Below are 18,446 nucleotides of genomic sequence, written 5' to 3' on the forward strand. Positions count from 1 at the left end.
TATCATCTGTGGCGGGAGTGGCCCTAGGGCGGCAATAGAGTCTCTAGTGCCAGACGAGGTGATGTCCTGAAGTGTCCATCCTTTGTGTAATTGTTATCTTTTTCCAGTTGCGTGTGAAATTATCAATATAGCTGACATTGTCATATCACAGCAACCACAAAATTCTATGATTTAGCAGATGCCAAAATTGAGCAATGGCAAGATTCATGGAGCTATAACAGTAAACGCTGTTTCAGAACAACGGTTCCTGATCTGACGTATGGCATTTCCAGATTTGAGTTAAAAGGGGGGGGGGGGGGGGGGGGGGTAGCATATCGTGTGTCTCTCTAAGAAGTGGTGGGGTAAGGCACTTGACTTTATTTCATAATCAACGCGTGGTTTCCTCCCCACTGTTCTTTGACGCCAGGGTGTGATGTCAAACTTAACGTGCCTCGCCTTTAGTGGTGGGAGGGAGACAAGAGGAAGGTTTGAAAGCGACCGGGAGGGTGAAGGGGAGGGTGAAGGGGAGGACAGCGATGAGAGAGATAACTGTTAGGATGACTTATCCACGGCCCGTGTGGTGTGTGCGGAAAGGGTGTGCCATCTGTAGCATTTCATAGTGAGGAGTTGAAGAGAGACAAGAAAAACTGATTTCCTTTTAAGAGCTTTGATCAAAGGTGTGATACATAACCGTGTTATAGGGTTTATAGCAGGTAGCAGCTAGGCCTGGTGCTCCAGGACCTAAGCAGGCCTAGCTGAATTGCTGTCCACTTTTTTGTTTTGACAATATGCAGTTATGTCAGTGTAGGCTATGTCTCAGACAGTGTTCTCTAGTGTATTTGCTTGTGTGTGACCCTCACTACAATGTAGTGTGTGTGTGTGTGTGTGTGTGTGTGTGTGTGTGTGTGTGTGTGTGTGTGTGTGTGTGTGTGTTTGTGTTTGTGTTTGTGTTTGTGTGTTTGTGTTTGTGTGTGTTTGCGTGTGATGGTAATCATTTTATGAGTATTATTTGGAGTTTTCATACTAGTGTAAGCAGCCATGAATCAAGGATCCTTGCTTTGTTAGAAATAAACACCTTCCCCTCCCCTTGTGAAATGCTAATCGCCAACACTACATTCCATTCCTTGAGACGTCAACCAACTCACAAAGACAAAGGATTCTACCCTGATGTAATGTATCTTTATGTCATGAAATGTACATGTATTAATGTTTGGTATCAATATGATAGTCTCAGTGTAGGATTGTAATGATTCCAGTGTAAGAATGTTTGGGACATCCTATAAGTGATGTTTTTGATACATGATATCCATCCACATGTTACGGATCTAGTTTAATCAAGAGTGAGTAGGTGTGATAAGGTGTGAGTGGGTTTGACTGGCCATAAGAGAACCAATCACCTTGCCTTGTTTTTGCCGCCCTTTTCCCTTTGTTCAAGTCATACAAAACTGATTGAACGGCAGTGTTGGTAAAGAAAGAGAGATTATATTTGTAGGAGGAGGAAGCAAAGCCAGGGGGGCCTGGGGTTCAATTCCCCAGGCCCATGGCCTCCTCAGACTAAAGCTAATTTTACCCTCTCTGCTTGTAAGAATAAAACCTGATTCCCAAGTTTTCTTGAGTTTGCCAGTCTAAATTAATAAGTAGTAATATCAAAAGATAGAATAACCAACATGTGTGTGTTGTGGTGTGTGTGTGTGCATGTTGTGTTCTGTGTGTGTGTGTGTGTGTGTGTGTGTGTGTGTGTGTGTGTGTGTGTGTGAGAGAGAGAGAGAGAGAGAGAGAGATAAAACGAGGGTGCGGGTGGTCAGACGAGGAGAAGGCTGCGTTATCAGAGGTCGGGGATGGCATGTTTTGAGAGCTGCTGTTGTGCACAAGAAAATATCAAAAACACAAGATTTAAGGTGTGGCTGTTGACTGTTTGTGTGTCTCTTTACTTTGTTGTCTTTAGGTCATTTTGACACAACCTCTCTCCCTCTGTCTCTCAACCACAGACTCAGGATTGCACACAGCTGCAGACTGAGAGACTGATGTGGGTGGGAGGTTGATGTGGGCGGGATCCTCCATAAAAAGCCAGTGTTTCTGTGCCATGCAGCAGATTACCAGGCGGACTACAGCGTGGGCCAGATTGCCAGGCGGACTACAGCGTGGGCCAGATTACACTGGATTGGATCATCTGTAATCATCTGTCTCATTCACAACAAGTAGGCAGCACCAACACACGCAGAATCACACAAACCGATGAATCAGGACATACTGTATACGCACACTAGATGTGATAATATATCCTTATATACGTTATACTGATGCCTGCCTTTTCAAGACTGTATTCTCTGTGTGATAGAGAGGGGATGGGGGGGGGGGGGGGGGGGGGGTACAGGAAAAGAGAGAGAAGTGAAGGGGCACACAGAGGGAGTGATGAAGGCAGAGGGGTCGGGTATGGGGGCAGGTGAGGGTGATTTGAGGGATGGGGGCGGGTGGTATGGGGTGAGGTGAGGGTGATTTGAGGGCAGGTACGGGTGGTATGGGGGCAGGTGAGGGTGATTTGAGGGATGGGGGCGGGTGGTATGGGGTGAGGTGAGGGTGATTTGAGGGCAGGTACGGGTGGTATGGGGGCAGGTGAGGGTGATTTGAGGGATGGGGGCGGGTGGTATGGGGTGAGGTGAGGGTGTTTTGAGGGTCAAGGAGGCAGGTGAGGGTTTTGAGGGGAGGTGAGATTTGAGGGCAGGTACAGGTGGTATGGGGGCAGGTGAGTGTGATTTGAGGGATGGGGGGTAGGTGAGGGTGATTTGAGGGATGGGGGCGGGTGGTATGAGGGGAGGTGAGTGTGATTTGAGGGCAGGTACAGGTGGGATGGGGGCGGGTGGTATGAGGGGAGGTGAGTGTGATTTGAGGGCAGGTACGGGTGGTATGGGGGCAGGTGAGGGTGATTTGAGGGATGGGGGACAGGTGGTGGGGGGAAGTGAGTGATGGTATGGGAAGTGATGGGAGGTGAGAGTGTTATGATCATGCCTGTATATAGCAGATGAATAATGCCCTTACTCACCCGTGTGCGTGTGTGTGTGTGTGTGTGTGTGTGAGTGTTTCTCTCTCTCTCTCTCTCTCTCTCTCTCTCTCTCTCTCTCAGATAGCAGATAGAACAGATAGAACAGAAAGGTTTGAAAAGGCAACCTGCAGTGAATGCTGAAGATGGAGTGATAGAGAATTGAATTTTCAAAACCCTTCCTTACATTCTTGACACAAAGTACTACATGGATGAAGGTGGAGGTGAAGTGAGGGAATCCTGAAGAAACTCAAAGGTGGAGTGATGAAAGGAAAGACAGCTGGAACTCGGAGGTGTCCATGGCATAGAAAGCAGAAGGGAGAGGGAGAGAGGGGAGAAATGTTAGGAGAGAGAGAGGGAGAGAGAGAGATGTTAGGAGGGATCTATTGGGAAAGGGCTGCTGAGAGACAAGGGAGATGGTAAATGTGTCACCGGAAGAATGACCAAGACAGTGAAACATGTGTAGGAGAGATGGAAATAGAGAGAGGAGAAAAGAAGAAAGTGAGAGAGAGAGAGAGGGAGAGGTGAAGGAGTTGGCAATGACTGCTGTCCCATTGGGGACTGGTGGTGGGGAGCAGCTGGGGTAGGTGTTTATTTAGAGGAGAGGAGAGGAGAAGAGGAAGAGAGAACAGAGGTAGAGGAGGAGAGGAGGGGAGAGGAGGAGAGGAAGGTACACTGTAAAAAATGGCTGTGAAATTCACAGTTATTTACAGGAAATTTCACAGTAGCACTACTGTATATGCTTTTTACAGTAGAATGTTGTAAAATTTACGGTAACGCCCCTACAATTACAGTAGTCCAAGTGTTACTGTAAACATTACAGTAGTCAAAGCACTACTGTAAAACAAACACAGTATAGCCACTATAGTACTGTAAATAGTAAAGTAAACTACTGTATTTTTTCTTTTCAACAATTGGCCAGTAAGTTACTGTAAATACAACTGAAATCACAGTATTTGATTGGTTTTCATTTTACAGTGAATGCATAAAATACTGTAAATGGAAATGCGGTACCTTTACTGTAAAAAGTATTCACAGTAACTTGCTGGCAACAATTGGGCAGTAAGTTACTGTAAAACTACTGAAATCACAGTATTTAATTGGTTTTCATTTCACAGTGAATACATAAAATACTGTAAATGGAAATGCGGTACCTCTACTGTAAACTACAATTACAGTTGTAAGTGTTACCGTAGAAATTACAGTAGTCAAAACACTACTGTAAACAAATCACAATATAGCCACTAGTAGCCTAGGCTACTGTAAATTGTTAAGTAAACTAGCCTACTGTGTTTTCCCTTTTTTAATCTTATCTTTCTTTTAACTCATAATGACATACCAGAGACGGTTGAGAAAGTCAATTTGATGTCAAGAATTAAAGGGATAATCCGGAGTGAAATGCACTTTAGATCATTTTTTCGGACTATTGGGAGTACATACGTTGAGTTGACACCAAAATCATGTCATTCGGATGTATTTTGAGAAAGTTCGAGCTCACCGTTTTTAGCCAAAACTCGTTAGCCTGGAAGTGACTGAGGCATGTCCTTTCGCCGCTACAAAACGCTATTTTTATACCTCTTCTACTGTTCCAAACAACACTACACTTACGTGGTAGTGAGTAGAGGATCCCTAAAGCCAAACCGAAGTATCCCCACGTCTTTATGTGGTCGGATAGAGAGTCCAGAATGAATTTAATCGAGTCCGTACCTTTCCGGAAATGTTAATAAAGTGTTGTTTCAGCGTTGCTAGCTGCAGCAGCGCCATTTCCGGAAAGGTACTGACTCGATTAAATTCATTCTGGACTCTCTATCCGACCACATAAAGACGTGGGGATACTTCGGTTTGGCTTTAGGGACCCTCTACTCACTACCACGCAAGTGTAGTGTTGTTTGGAACAGTAAAAGAGGTATAAAAATAGCGTTTTGTAGCGGCGAAAGGACATGCCCGAGTCACTTCCAGGCTAACGAGTTTTGGCTAAAAACGGTGAGCTCGAACTTTCTCAAAATACATCCGAATGACATGATTTTGGTGTCAACTCAACGTACGTACTCCCAATAGTCCGAAAAATTGATCTAAAGTGCATTTCACTCCGGATTATCCCTTTAAGGCTTTGATCACACTATTGAGCAAGCATAACACATTTCAGCCTAATAATTTTCCACGATTGTTTTTAACGGCTGCTTATCGCCTCTTGATAAGCGCATGCGCACACGCAGTAATTCCCATCCCCCACCCCTGACTTTTCAACTCCAGCCAGAGTGACTTCACTTCAACCGTCACTTTTCAATCATGAATCTGACTGCAATTTTCAACTCTGTACAAACATCATATTCAAGGTAAGAATTACAGTACTTTTTTATGCCAATTGAAAACGGGAATTTATTAGAAATGTATTGTTTTCACAATGAAATGTTAACCAAAGCCATTATTGCCATGTTAGAATCAGCATAGCACATATCGATAGCTAGCTGCTAGAACCTTTTACTGTCTATGGCTAGAACTAGCGAGCTAACGTCGCTAGCGTTAGCGATGTTAGCTGTTAATGTTAACTTTTCCAGTAACTAACTTAACCATCATGTGGGATTTTTCGAATGATAGTCAATATCATATATAGCAATAATTCAGTCTGATATGTCGTTATGAATGTAGAGTTTTAGTTTGAATGAAATATCAGACGCAAGTAGCTTAGCTTAAAGTGGCTGTTACCATGCAGGCTGAAGGCTGAAGTTAGCTAGCAGACAGACACAGGTGAAAGTTGTTAACGTTAGCAGCTAGTTAGTAACATTACTTTGCGAACTCCATGGGGCATGGGTAGTTAACATTAAACTTAATACATATAGTGTTGATGCATAATATGTAGTGTTGCTATAACTGGAAAGAGGACCAGTAAAACAAATTAATGAAGTAGGCTGATGTGTAAGTTATCTCACCCCTAATTTAGGAACTGTAGTTTTGCATAGTCATGCTCATAGATCCGTCATATAGTGGATGTGAAAGGGGAGCATTTGGGGAATTTCAATTACCAGAAATATCATGCCGATAAGTAAAGGGATCTTAAGTTTGTGAAGGGTAGTGTGTGGCTAAATGGTATTCATTTTATAGCCTTTATTTGCCCAATGTTTGGTGACTTAAATTGAGGCATGTGTTTATTTAAGATGCATGTGAGTGTAGTAGTGCTTCAGTGATGGTCTTTTCATGTTCTGTGTGTTTTGCAATGTATTAATTAATGTAAGCCTCTTTCTGTTCCCTCTGTTAGTAGGTGGTGTGAGGACTGCTGCCCTGAGAACGCTGTGTCAGAGACACTTAGGCTGTGTGCATTTTGGAATGTTCCAAATGTGTGTCACTTCCATAAGGAAGAAGTTCCAAGCCTGCAAGTGAGTTCACTCACCAAATAGAGACACACGCATATAGCATTTAATATGTGTGCATGTTACTGTATTTGTGTCTGTAACTGTTTAGTTTATCCCCTCCTTTCATGTGTCTGTTATGACTTTGTGGGCTCAACTGTCAACAACTGTCCAGGGCGAAGTCGGTCTACCCTGATGGCACTACCTGATGGCACTACCCTGATGATGTCTGTTAGCCATGGCTGCTGCCCTCAACATGGTGTAAGTGTTTGTGTTTTATTTATGTTCATAAATAAACTGATATCAAGAAGTAACATAGATGGTGACAAGGGTGGCAAGGGTGCCTCATGGCAAGGTAATTATCATTTCTATTTCTACATCTGATTGCCTTGCTTGTTTTTTAAAGCTATGATTTGTTTTGTATGGCAATTGCTGTTTATTAACAAATTATATGGCAATTGCTGTTTATTCTTTTTAGGAGCCATCCAGAAGTCCCAGCCTGGAGCCAGAGGCTGCTATTGCAAGTCAGATGGGAGATGGCCTACAGTATGTTAGGCATCAGAAAAGTGGTGTTCGCATGAAGGCAGAGTTGCCGCAGGCAATTATGAGATTAGGTATGATATCACATAGACATACTTCTGTTCAGAAGTGTAGGGTCACTTTGAAATGTCCCCTATGTCCAAAACACTGGACATATCAAAGTGAACTCCCAAACTTTGCTATGGTGGTGTATTGTACACATCTGCATTACTTCTATCTATTTTACCTGACTAGTGTGGGTTTGCTTTTATTTGTCACACAACCGGAGTAGTTTGCATTAATTACTGTATATTCATGAACGGGGTCAATTGTAATGTATGCTTTCTTTCTCTTTTTCAGACACTTGACATTTACTGCGAAAGGTACCATCAGAGCACCTCTCCCTACCCTGCAGGATACCTATACCAGAAGAGTACAACAACGGCCCAAAAGTATTTCAAAAGACATTTCACGCTCTGACCACGGACTGTTTAAACCACTGAGGTCAAGCAGACGTCTCTGTTCCCACGTGGCAGACTGAGGGAACACCCACAAAACAGACTGGGGATGAGTTTCTTTACTCCGCATCCTGTACACACACAACTCCTTATACTACATTACATAGACTTGCCAGTTGCCATACTGCACTTACACACACTGCGCTTTTAACCCCCTTATCTGTGTCAAATCAGATAAGGTTGTGGTTGTGTTCAAACCATGTCTACTGTTGTCTGTCAACATCCACTTCAGTCACACATTTGAAATGTCTTAAATAAATAACAAAAGTTAAAATTGTTTTATTGTCTGCAGTTAACTGAAATATTTTGGAATTTGAGTTATTCTATTAATGATTGCTCATGTAAGTTCAATTGAATTCACAGTATTTAACTGACCTAGCTTTTACAGGGAAACAACCAATACTGTAAATACAACAACAACAAAAAAAATCTTAATTTAAAATCAATTGTTTTTCACTTTACAGCGAATACATAAAATACTGTAAATGAAAATGCGGTACCTTTACTGTAAAAAGTATTCACAGTAACTTACTGGCAACAATTGGCCAGTAAGTTACTGTAAATGGAAATACAGTGCCTTAACTGTAAAAGGTATTCACAGTAACTTACTGGCAACAATTGGCCAGTAAGTTACTGTAAATGGAAATACAGCACCTTTACTGTAAAAGGTATTCACAGTAACTTACTGGCAACAATTGGCCAGTAAGTTACTGTAAATGGAAATACAGCACCTTTACTGTAAAAGGTTTTCACAGTAACTTACTGGCAACAATTGGCCAGTAAGTTACTGTAAATACAACTGAAATCACAGTATTTAATTGTTTTTCATTTTACAGTGAATATATAAATACTGTAAATGGAAATACAGTACCTTTACTGTAAAAGGTATTCACAGTAACTTACTGGCCAATTGTTGCCAGTAAGTTACTGTAAATTTTACAGTAAATTTTTTACAGTGTAGAGACTAGTGAAGAATGGATGAAGGGAGAGGAGGAGAGGAGGGTAGACTATAACAAGGGAGATGTGAGCAGTCCAGGGGAGAGGAAATAATTGGATTCGGTTAAAAAAGTAAAGAGCGAGGGAGGTGATAAGCATGCGGAGGAGAGGATAGAGAGACAGTGAGCATGAGGAGGAAAGGAGAGAGTGATGGAGGAGAGGCGAGAGTGACGAAGGACAGGAGAGAGTGACGGTGAGCATGTGGAGGAGTGTGGCATTTGCAGATACAGGGATGGGGGTGTGGGGAGGGGGAGGGGGGGGGGGGGCTGCTGGTGTTGCCACTGACGACATCCCCCACGCCTCCCTGGAGCCTCGGGCAGGTGGGCCGGGGACAGAGCATCTGATTGGATAACAACTGGGTCATCGAGTTCCTCTCTGGAACTCTTTGGAGGAGACAGTGACACAGTTCACACTTTCTTCATGCGTGCAAGCACACACACACACACACACACACACAGTATACCTTTCTTTAAGCTCTCTCACATGTATCAGAGCCACACACACACACACACACACACACATACACAATTCACACATGCATGGCTCCCAGGTCACAAAGAGCGCACACCTACACACAGAAACACACACACACACACACAGCTGTTACACAACACCATGAGCACTGCGTGTGTGTGTGTGTGTGTGTGTGTGTGTGTGTGTGTGTGTGTGTGTGTCAGTGCTCCACCTACCCACTCTCAGCAACAGCTGGGATGTGTAGCCCCCCCCCCCCCCCCCCCCCCCCCCCGCCTGTGGTTGCCATAGCGATGGAGAGATGATCCGAAGGAGGGCGAGATAGACAGTGAGGAGGAGTCTGAAGAAAGAGTGATGGGGTTAGGATGATGGGACAGAGGTATAGCTGAGAGAGGAAGAGAGAGTGATGACAGAGGATGGGTTAGAAGAGTGATGAAGTAAAGAGAGAGAGAGTGATGAAGGGAGGATGGATTTGAAGAGTTATGATAATACTGAGGTAAAGAGAGAGAGAGACACTTGAGTATGGTGGAGAGAAAGAATGAGAGAGTTAATTTACTGTTTAACTGTATATTACTGTAACATTACATATTAACCATTTACATTACAGTATCCTTTTAATATATGTGATTTATAGTACCTATTCATTATATTGTATCTTACAATACTTCTCAGTACTGCTACTACATTTACCTCTACATAATATTTTCAATGATTTACACATAGTATGTGTTTTGCAAAATGTGTACATTGTATTTGCACTTGTACAAAAACATGTAAAACCCTGGGGCATGTGCAAAGAGTGGGTTTGCGCTTTGCTGTAGTCTGTCAAAATGAAAAGTTTGAAAACTGATTAAAAAGTAACAGCATGAACATAAACAAGTGCACTTGAGAGTTGTGTAGGCAGCCCAAATTAAAAGTGGCAAAACTGAAACTAACAGCAGCAACTCTAAGCGTGTGTGTGTGTGTGTGTGTGTGTGTGTGTGTGCACGCCTTACCTATTACCTGCTGACTCTCATTGGAGTATTGCATCTCGGATCCGCCATGGTCATTTCTGAGGAGGATCACTAACGCACCATTAACGGAGGATACATTTGGCAGCCATGATCGATATACATACATGTGCACATGCATGGTGTTAAATGCCAGTGTGTCACAGGCCTTAGATAGATGTGAGCAGCTTCTCACCTAGATGGATTTGACTCAGACTGGTGTGTTTGGCTGAATTTGGTGGGTGTGTATCTCAATAAATTCTGTGGATAATGATCGAGTGGATGGCCAAAATTATATTAATGTTTTTTTTTTTATTGTTCATTAAAAATATGACCTTGACCTTCCTCAGACACACCTTCTATGTGTTGATTTTTGCAGAGGAGATTTATGCCATTTATTTTGTAACATTTCCCATGATTCATAGGAGTAACTTTTCTCTGATGTGTCACTCACACCTATCCAGGCTGCCCACACTGGCTGGCTCATAATGTGGCTCATTCTATGTTGGCTGCATGGCGCGTGATTACACAGAGCCAGGGCCCACTGCAGATTTCCAGGACATCAGACAGCAACTCATATTGTACCGTAATCAGGGACCGTCAGAGAAGAGAAGAGAGGAGAGGAGTCCTCTGTTTAGCCCTTAGATGTCACGAGGAGCCATAACAAGCTCCAGATGTCATTTATAATGTGTCATAAATTCATTTCTGATGGTGTGTGTGTGTGTGTGTGTGTGTGTGTGTGTGTGTGCATGCGTGGGTGTGTGCCGTGCACATGTGTGTCTGTGTGAGATGAAGGATATTACCCAAACCTATATCAGTTTCATTCTCAGGTTCCACTATGTGGTTGGTCTTTATCCCTCAAAGTCCATGTTGTGTTGGGTTAACCCCTGTCTTCTCTTTTCTTTCTCTCTCTCCCTCTTTTTAATCAAAGCCTTTCATTTCTGCTTTCTGAACGTGATTTGAACTTGGGAAGTGTGGGAATGAGATGAGAGAGAGGGAGGGGAGGATGGAGAGAGAGAGATGAGATCCAGACGTATCACTGCTGCGGTCCGTTCATTAAAGGTGCTGTGTGGAGATTTATTTTACTTTTCAAAACTTTAACATGATGACCCAGAAATATCAACAGAATGTGAAGAAATAACTGTTTTGACATATGTGAAAAACGTGCACGCTCTGTTGCCCAGCCCATGTCTGCTGTTGGACTGCAGTCAAATCCTCTCTGTTGTTTCCACTCTGGCCTGCGTTCTTACACGTACCCATCTTGCAACAATTTAGCCAAGCGCTGTAAGTGAAAACAGGGCTATTAAAACACACACACACACACACACACACACACACACACACACGAGTGCACATGCACATGCCTACATGCAGACACACAAGCAAACATGTTCAGATAAACACACACACACACACACACACACACACACACACACACACACACACACTCAAACTCCAATCCCTCTGTCAAGGTGACCTGGGACTCCTTGACCAGTGTTTGTGTGTGTGTGTGTGTGTGTGTGCGTGTGCGTGTGTGTGAGTGTGTGTGTGCGTGTGTGTGTGTGCATGTTAAAGCAGGGGCCCCTTTGGCAAAGCTGGCGCCAGAAGACTTCCTCTTTTTGACAGGGTGCCTTGACCTCAACGACCTTTCTGTGGCCCCTTGGTAACCCTGGAAACAGATTCTGGTGGTGTTAATGGTATTCAGCATAAACACTATTTATTGAGTAAACACCTTGAGCAGAGAGCTGAAGCTATGAATGGGGGGGAAGAAAAACAGAGAGAGGAAGTGAGGAAGAAAGGGGCCTTCTGCCTTGCATTTCTTCCATCAGAACCATCGGGGTTAAGAGTGGTGATGGAGGAGTGGGTGAGGATGAAGTGATGGAGGAGTGGGTGAGGATGAAAAGAGTGCTGTGCTGGGCAGAGGAGGAGAGGAGCAGTGTGGAGATGAAAGGAGGGTCATGCTGCCAGAGAGGAGAGGAGGAGGAGAAGAGGAGGAACCCCGTCCTCCAGAATAGAGCACAGCTGGAGGACTAAGGCCGGATGTCTGACAGGAAAGCCTCTCAGGCCGGCACATCAAGGGGCTGAAATATGGAGGGCTTAACTCTCAACTCGGCTGTGTCTCCCAGCCGCTCACCAAACCCCCTTCAGACTCCACAGAGCAGGGGAACTCCCCTGGGGCTTGGGCTACTGGTGCACCAGGAAGGCCTGATAAGAAAGCATGGAGGATGTGTGTCGTTAGGAACTCCTCTAATGATGTCAGGGGCGTAACATCTCAGAGACATCTCAGTGTCTCTGTTTGCATAACTATTCCAATACAAGGGGATCTATAAGGAATACAATTTACCAGATAACAATTATTTTACTCTTACTTGTCATGTTGATCAAAATGTATTATAATGGGTCTCTCTCTCACCCCCACAACATTTAGGCATTAGTTTATCATCTAGGCTAAGTCTTGACTTGCAAAATGGCTGTGCTGTCCTTTCCTTTCTGTATCACAATGACATGGTCTGTAAACAAATTACAGTACAAGCAGTAAAAGTGTAATTGTAAATTGTGCACTCTCTTGTAATCAAGCTCATATAACCTATTTTGCATAAATAATTGGCATCAAAATTTTAGCCATGATTTACATTAGAACATCCCTCATCCTGTTATTATTGACAACATGACTATGCAATTTGACTTGTCTTCACACACAATGACACAAGGACTTGATGGCAATTGCATGTTAAATGACAGATATTTAGGCCTACTTATTTGAGCAAGAGACTGGCTTGCATGCAGGCTATAGGCCTAATGGTGTTGCTATTTGTAGGCGAATTGTTTTCAGAAATGCACTTTTGCAAATGTCGAGAATGATTCGAGAAATGTAGCCTCGACTACCAAAGCGACTTTGAAAAACTGCAATTTGAGTGTGGTTTCGCGGTGTTTTGAAATGTGTGTTTTTATTGCCCAATAGGCCTATTTCACTGCCGGGAGGAAGCCAGACGCGGCTTTTGCTGACCCTCGCAGGTGGCATTCTGTTTCGTTTATTCCCCCGAGATAGAAGCGAAACGAATGCAGTAGAAATCGCTGACAGGCGTGTCGGTGCAGATGCGCGCGTGTGTGTCGAGTCTACTCCCCGGGGCGCTCGGGGGAGGACGATTATCTCCGGGGAGCGCGGAAAAGCGGCGGTAGAAGTCGCGCGCGCGGTGCCTGCCGGTGCCTGGAACAAGCGTCCCGTAATCACGGACTGGCCTGCCCGGACTTGAAAATCGTTTCCAAGGTAACGGCCCACTCAGGCCTACACACACACACACACACACACACACACACACACACACACACACACACACACACACACACACACACACATACACACACCACCTACACGTGGTTACAAATCAGGCGTCTGTGTCGCTCTCTTTCTCTGAACAGGATGGCGTATGTGGGTCAGTTTAACCAGGTGTAGGCTAGCCTAGTTACAAAACGGAAACGGGTCCATACTTATTCACAGGGCTATTTGTGGCAGCACTCCAACAACATCCAGGACTGGTGCACAGGCTACAGTAGGCCCTATGACTGGATCAAAGACATCGATATCTCCCCAGCTAGCAATTACACGCGGGCCGCTTCCGTAAAACCTCCGGCGCTGTCGGCTGAGTTGCGGCATCGGCGCCCTGCTAGAAATTAGGAGCGGGCCGCTTCCGCAAAACCTGCGGCGCTGTCGGCTGATCTCGTCCTCGGCTGAGTAGTGGCAACCACAATTGGGCCAGGTCATTTTGCCACCTGCAGGCCGCTGCTCGACAGCTGTTAACTGGGCGCTCGGCTCAGACCCTTTTTACCAGTATGAAGCCGATTTCAACGGCTACTGCAGCAATCGTCAAGCACGCAGTCAGCTCAAGTCATCACTGGAGTGTGCATAACTTTGGATGAGAGAAGACGCCTGACTTCTGCTGATTCTGCGAAATACGGTGAACTTGAGGTAAGTCTTGTTTAACATTCCCTATAAAGCATCAACAATTGAGTTCCCTTAACATTTTACATAAACTACTACATTCGTGTTATTACTAATGAAATGTTGACCCACTTTGTCCGCGAAGTTCCTTCGTCCTATCCCTCCAGATGAAACGAAAAGAAAGAATTCAGAAATGTAATTCAATTAACAATCAGACAACAACCGAAAATTCTTAATCATGCCGGATTAAAGTATAGGCTATAAAGGGGGATCAATAAGGTGTAACGATAGCTGTTTAGCTCAAAGGTAAACATTGGCTAAGGGGCTAAAACTAGCTGGGATGTTAGCTCATATTTCTTTGCAGCTTGGATGCAATATATGGGTTATTTACGAGCTCAGTCTTCGACTTGTGGAAGAAAATAAATTGGAACAAAATCCTACAACTGACTTATTTCATTTTTATTCTGAAAACTGGTGTCTCGTGTCTCTTTCTCATACTTTTGTACTGGTCCAGTAGGCTAGCATATTACGGTTACAGAGACGTGCTACACTCATAGGCTACACTCAATCAACTAGCTAACATGCTGCCGTCTTTTTTTTCTCAGACGCAGTCCGCCAGAATTCCCTGACTAAAGACTCCACAGAAAAGCTCTTCAGCACCAGGTGGATATAGCTGACCTCCGACAGAGATGGTGAAGCCAGAGCAAACCGGTAGACATCGTAGATAAGTTTCAAACTCAAATGCAGTGGACTAGTTTTGATGTTTCAAAGTATTTGAACTGTTGGTTTTACGTGAATGCTGTGATGTATAGTCCAATAAAAATGCTTTAAACTTGAAAACTGTCTGATTTATATGCAGATTAGGCATATCTTGTTTTAAGAACTGCTTAGCAATTCTAGTATTAACTTGACACGAATGGAAATCAATAAAACCCAGACAATGAACTGGACGGGGGGCTTTACATCGGGGTTCCGCAATAGGGCCTCATTACAGCCGAGCGCTCGGAGAGCAATCGGACCTAGATTCATGCCGAGGATTGGCCGAGTGTTTTCGCCTTAATCGGGCCGCGTTACAGCCGAGCGCTCGTAGAGCAATCGGTCCTAGATTCATGCCGAGGATTGGCCGAGTGTTTTCGTTCTAATCGGGCCGCGTTCGGCCCGCACAATTTTTGCTGCCTGCAATGGCTTTGGTCTGGATTAGCCACAGAATATGATATAGGTCTAGTCATTAGTTCACTTCAGACAGAATCACATGACACCAGTCCTTAGTTTAGATAGATTGGCACAAAGATGGGGTGGCCAAAAGTCTCAAAGAAGCGCTCTATCACCTGCCAGTGTAGGCTACAGAGGCAGTCATAGACAAAAAAAACCAAAAAGATAGATAGATAGAGAGAGATGGATGGATTGAAGGCAAATTTCCCACAGGAAAGTAGCAGAAACTGCCTCCATGTTTAAACTGCCAGTTTGAACTTTCAAATGAAGCTCCAAACAGTCATTACGTGACTTTACATAATGCAGGTTGTTGATGTATAAATAGTGTGGTGAAGCAGGGCTGCCAGCAGCGCTCACTGTCTCCGCGTCTCCAGTGAGACAACCAACACACCGGCTGCTGATGTAAGAGACTGAGGGAGAGATGCGGGTCTGGCTGATATGGTGTTACGGATACACACACATACACACACATAGACATACACAACTTGAGTGTGACAGCAAAGCAAGTCTGAATAAGGACACCGACCCACTGAGCTTGGACCCTTTTCTAGAGTTTTCTCCCACACAGCTTCAACCCCCCCCCCCCCCCCCCCCCCTCTCTCTCTCTCTCTCTCTCTCTCTCTCTCTCCACCACAGACACCTGTACACACATATACACAGACCCACACCCTCACCCCCAAGATGCCATCTGTACACAAAACACAAACAGCACACACACAGACACCCACCCTCCTACCCCTGACAATTAGACACACGCACACACACACACACACACACACACACACACACACACACACACACATTGAACTGTAAGATTCAGGACCACACAGCTCTATAAATAAAGTAGTCCCTCAGCACTGCACTGAAAATAGCCTATTGGAGAGCCACAAATAGCATGAATAACTCAGTCAACTCAGTTGCTCTCCCCATTCTGTCCGTTCTTTCTTTCTTCCTTCCTTCATTCTGTCTCCCCCCCTCTCTCAGCAGAGTTGCCCAGCAACTGTTGCCACTGTCCAGTGCGTCAGTGGGTTTGGGCTTTTGTTCAGAGCTGCACATTATGAAGATGTTGCTCTGTGATCTGGATACACTCAGCCTCTTACTGTTTTATAGTAGTCCACCATACTATTCTACCATACTCAATACTACTACACCATACTGTTCTACCATACTCAACAATAAACTACCTTACTACTCTACCATACTAAACATTACTCCACCAAACTATTCTACCATACTCAACATTAAACTACTACTACTCTACCATACTCAACACTACTCCACCACACTATACTCAACACTACTATTCTACCATACTCAACACTAAACTACCTTACACTCAACACTACTCTACACTAAACTACCTTACTATTCTACCATACTCAACACTAAACTACTATACTATTCTACCACACTCAACACTACTCCACCATATGACTCTAACATACTCAACACTACACTACACGACCATACTCAACACTACTCTACCATATGACTCTACCATACTCAACACTACTGGGCCGTGTGACCTTACCATACTACACTACCATACTCAACGCTACTGTACGATTCTACTCTACCATACTCAACACTACTGGGTCGCACTATTCTACCATACTCAACACTACTGTACAATACTGTATACAACTCAACCCTGCTGTTTCACACTGTAGCATACCACTCCAGTATGCTACTGCACCATATGCTGTGTAACTGGTCTCTGGTGGTCCCCTCCCCTCTCTGACTCACCCCAGGGAGGGCTCCTGAGGACTGTGGCAGGTCACGAGATGGAAACTGCCCCAGCATGGTGATGCATCACAGAATGAGGGCAAAGGTCACAGGCCCAAGACACACTCACTCACCGATGCCTTCACAGTGTGTGTAGTGTCTCTCTGTGTGTGTGTGTGAGAGAGAGAGAGAGAGAGAGAGAGAAAGAGATAGAGAGAGAGACTAGGCTGTCCACACTAGTCTGAATCAGTTTCATTATGTATGTTCAAAGCAAATCTGATCTGCTGAAGGCTAGTGGTCAAATCAATAAATATTTGGTTTTACTTTTTGAAAAGCAGCGCATCGTAGCGTGAGACAAGCACAATGAATCAGGGAAGGGGGCTTGTACGTCATATCTTTTCACATGGTTCCGCAAACACACTACTGACACACTGTCTGCACTCCAGTGTGAAAAACAGTTTAGGGTCTCCAGAAGATCCAAACTGCTCCACTCCTGGGACTCAGATATGGTGGTCGAATGTGGACAGGAAGGTGAATCATAACAAAAGTGTGTGGGATACAAATCAATCCGACATAGTGTGGACATGGTCTAAGATTCTCTGACAGCGGTATAGAGAGAGATGTTTAAAAAAAGTGTGAGTGTGTCTGAAACGGTATGACTGGCGTGACTGAGTGGAAACGCTCAGTTTCCTGTTTCAGATGAGCAGTGGTCTGCCTCCTTCAGACATCCTGTCCAGATCTCTGCTGCCCACTTCACATGTCAGCACGTCCCGTGCGGGTCAATTTCCTCTTTCTTCCCTCTACATCTGTGAATGTAAAAGTGCTGTGTCATGTTAACGCTGTGTTTCTGTGAATGTAAAAGAGCTGTGTCATGTTAACGCTGTGTTTCTGTGAATGTAAAATAATAAAGCTTTATTGCAGACACAGGTCCATATCACAGTACACATACATAATAAATAGTATAAAAGGGGATACAAAATGCATAAGAAATCACATATTATCCTATAGGACATACAAACAATTGCACCAATGCCTTCTTAGCCTAGAAGTGAATCTATAGCAGCTTTTCAGAGGGTTGACTAAGGCTTCTATAACTTGGTTCTCTGACTTGTCCAGGCGGCACATAAAGCCAAACATCAACTGCCTTAAGAGTGCCTCACAGGTAGGCACTCTGGTGGACACAAATAATTGGCTGGCACTATGCCACCTAGGAACACAGAGTAGCAACCTCATTGCATCATTGTATGCTACCTTAAGCCTCTGCATACTTCTTTTCTTATAGCTACTCCACAATTGAGCAGTATACAATGGTGTTATGTAGGTTCTGAATAGGGAGCACTTCACAGAGTCAGAGCACATAGAGAACTTCCTTATAAGCATGTTAGCCTGAGAATAGATTTTACAGCGCTGCCTGTAGAGGTCTTTGTAAAAGTGTGTTGTGTTTTCTGAAAGCTAAAAGTGCCATGCCATTGCGCTGTGAGTGTAAAAAATGCTGAGTCATGTTTCTGAGGTTTCTGCAGGTCACCCAGTAGAGTGATAGGTGAGGTCAAAGTGAGACCAGGACAGCCTGCGACTGCTTATCACGGTCCAATCAGCAGCCAGCTCTGGACTGATCCTGATCCTGATCCAGATCCTGATACTAATCCGGATCTGGTCCATTTCTTCTCTTGAAGGTACAACCTTCCCTTTCATTCCTCACACTCAGTAGATGAG

The 18,446-nt window shown here is 44.3% G+C and overlaps 1 long non-coding RNA gene across 3 annotated transcripts; it reads left to right on the forward strand.

Moving 5' to 3' along the window:
- The first annotated feature begins 5,142 nt into the window (after nucleotides 1–5,142).
- Nucleotides 5,143–7,628, forward strand: LOC134100738 (uncharacterized). 3 transcript variants are annotated; one of them, XR_009941309.1, is made up of 5 exons: nucleotides 5,143–5,352; nucleotides 6,273–6,390; nucleotides 6,476–6,624; nucleotides 6,842–6,977; nucleotides 7,243–7,628. It is a non-coding gene; the product is annotated as an uncharacterized LOC134100738 (long non-coding RNA). The 3 variants fall into 3 exon arrangements; XR_009941308.1 differs by lacking the exon at nucleotides 5,143–5,352 and having other exon boundaries at nucleotides 6,144–6,390; XR_009941307.1 differs by lacking the exon at nucleotides 5,143–5,352 and having other exon boundaries at nucleotides 6,147–6,390; nucleotides 6,539–6,624.
- The last annotated feature ends 10,818 nt before the right edge of the window (nucleotides 7,629–18,446 follow it).

The sequence above is a fragment of the Sardina pilchardus genome, chromosome 2 (assembly GCF_963854185.1).
Source record: "Sardina pilchardus chromosome 2, fSarPil1.1, whole genome shotgun sequence".
Lineage (NCBI taxonomy): Eukaryota > Metazoa > Chordata > Actinopteri > Clupeiformes > Clupeidae > Sardina > Sardina pilchardus.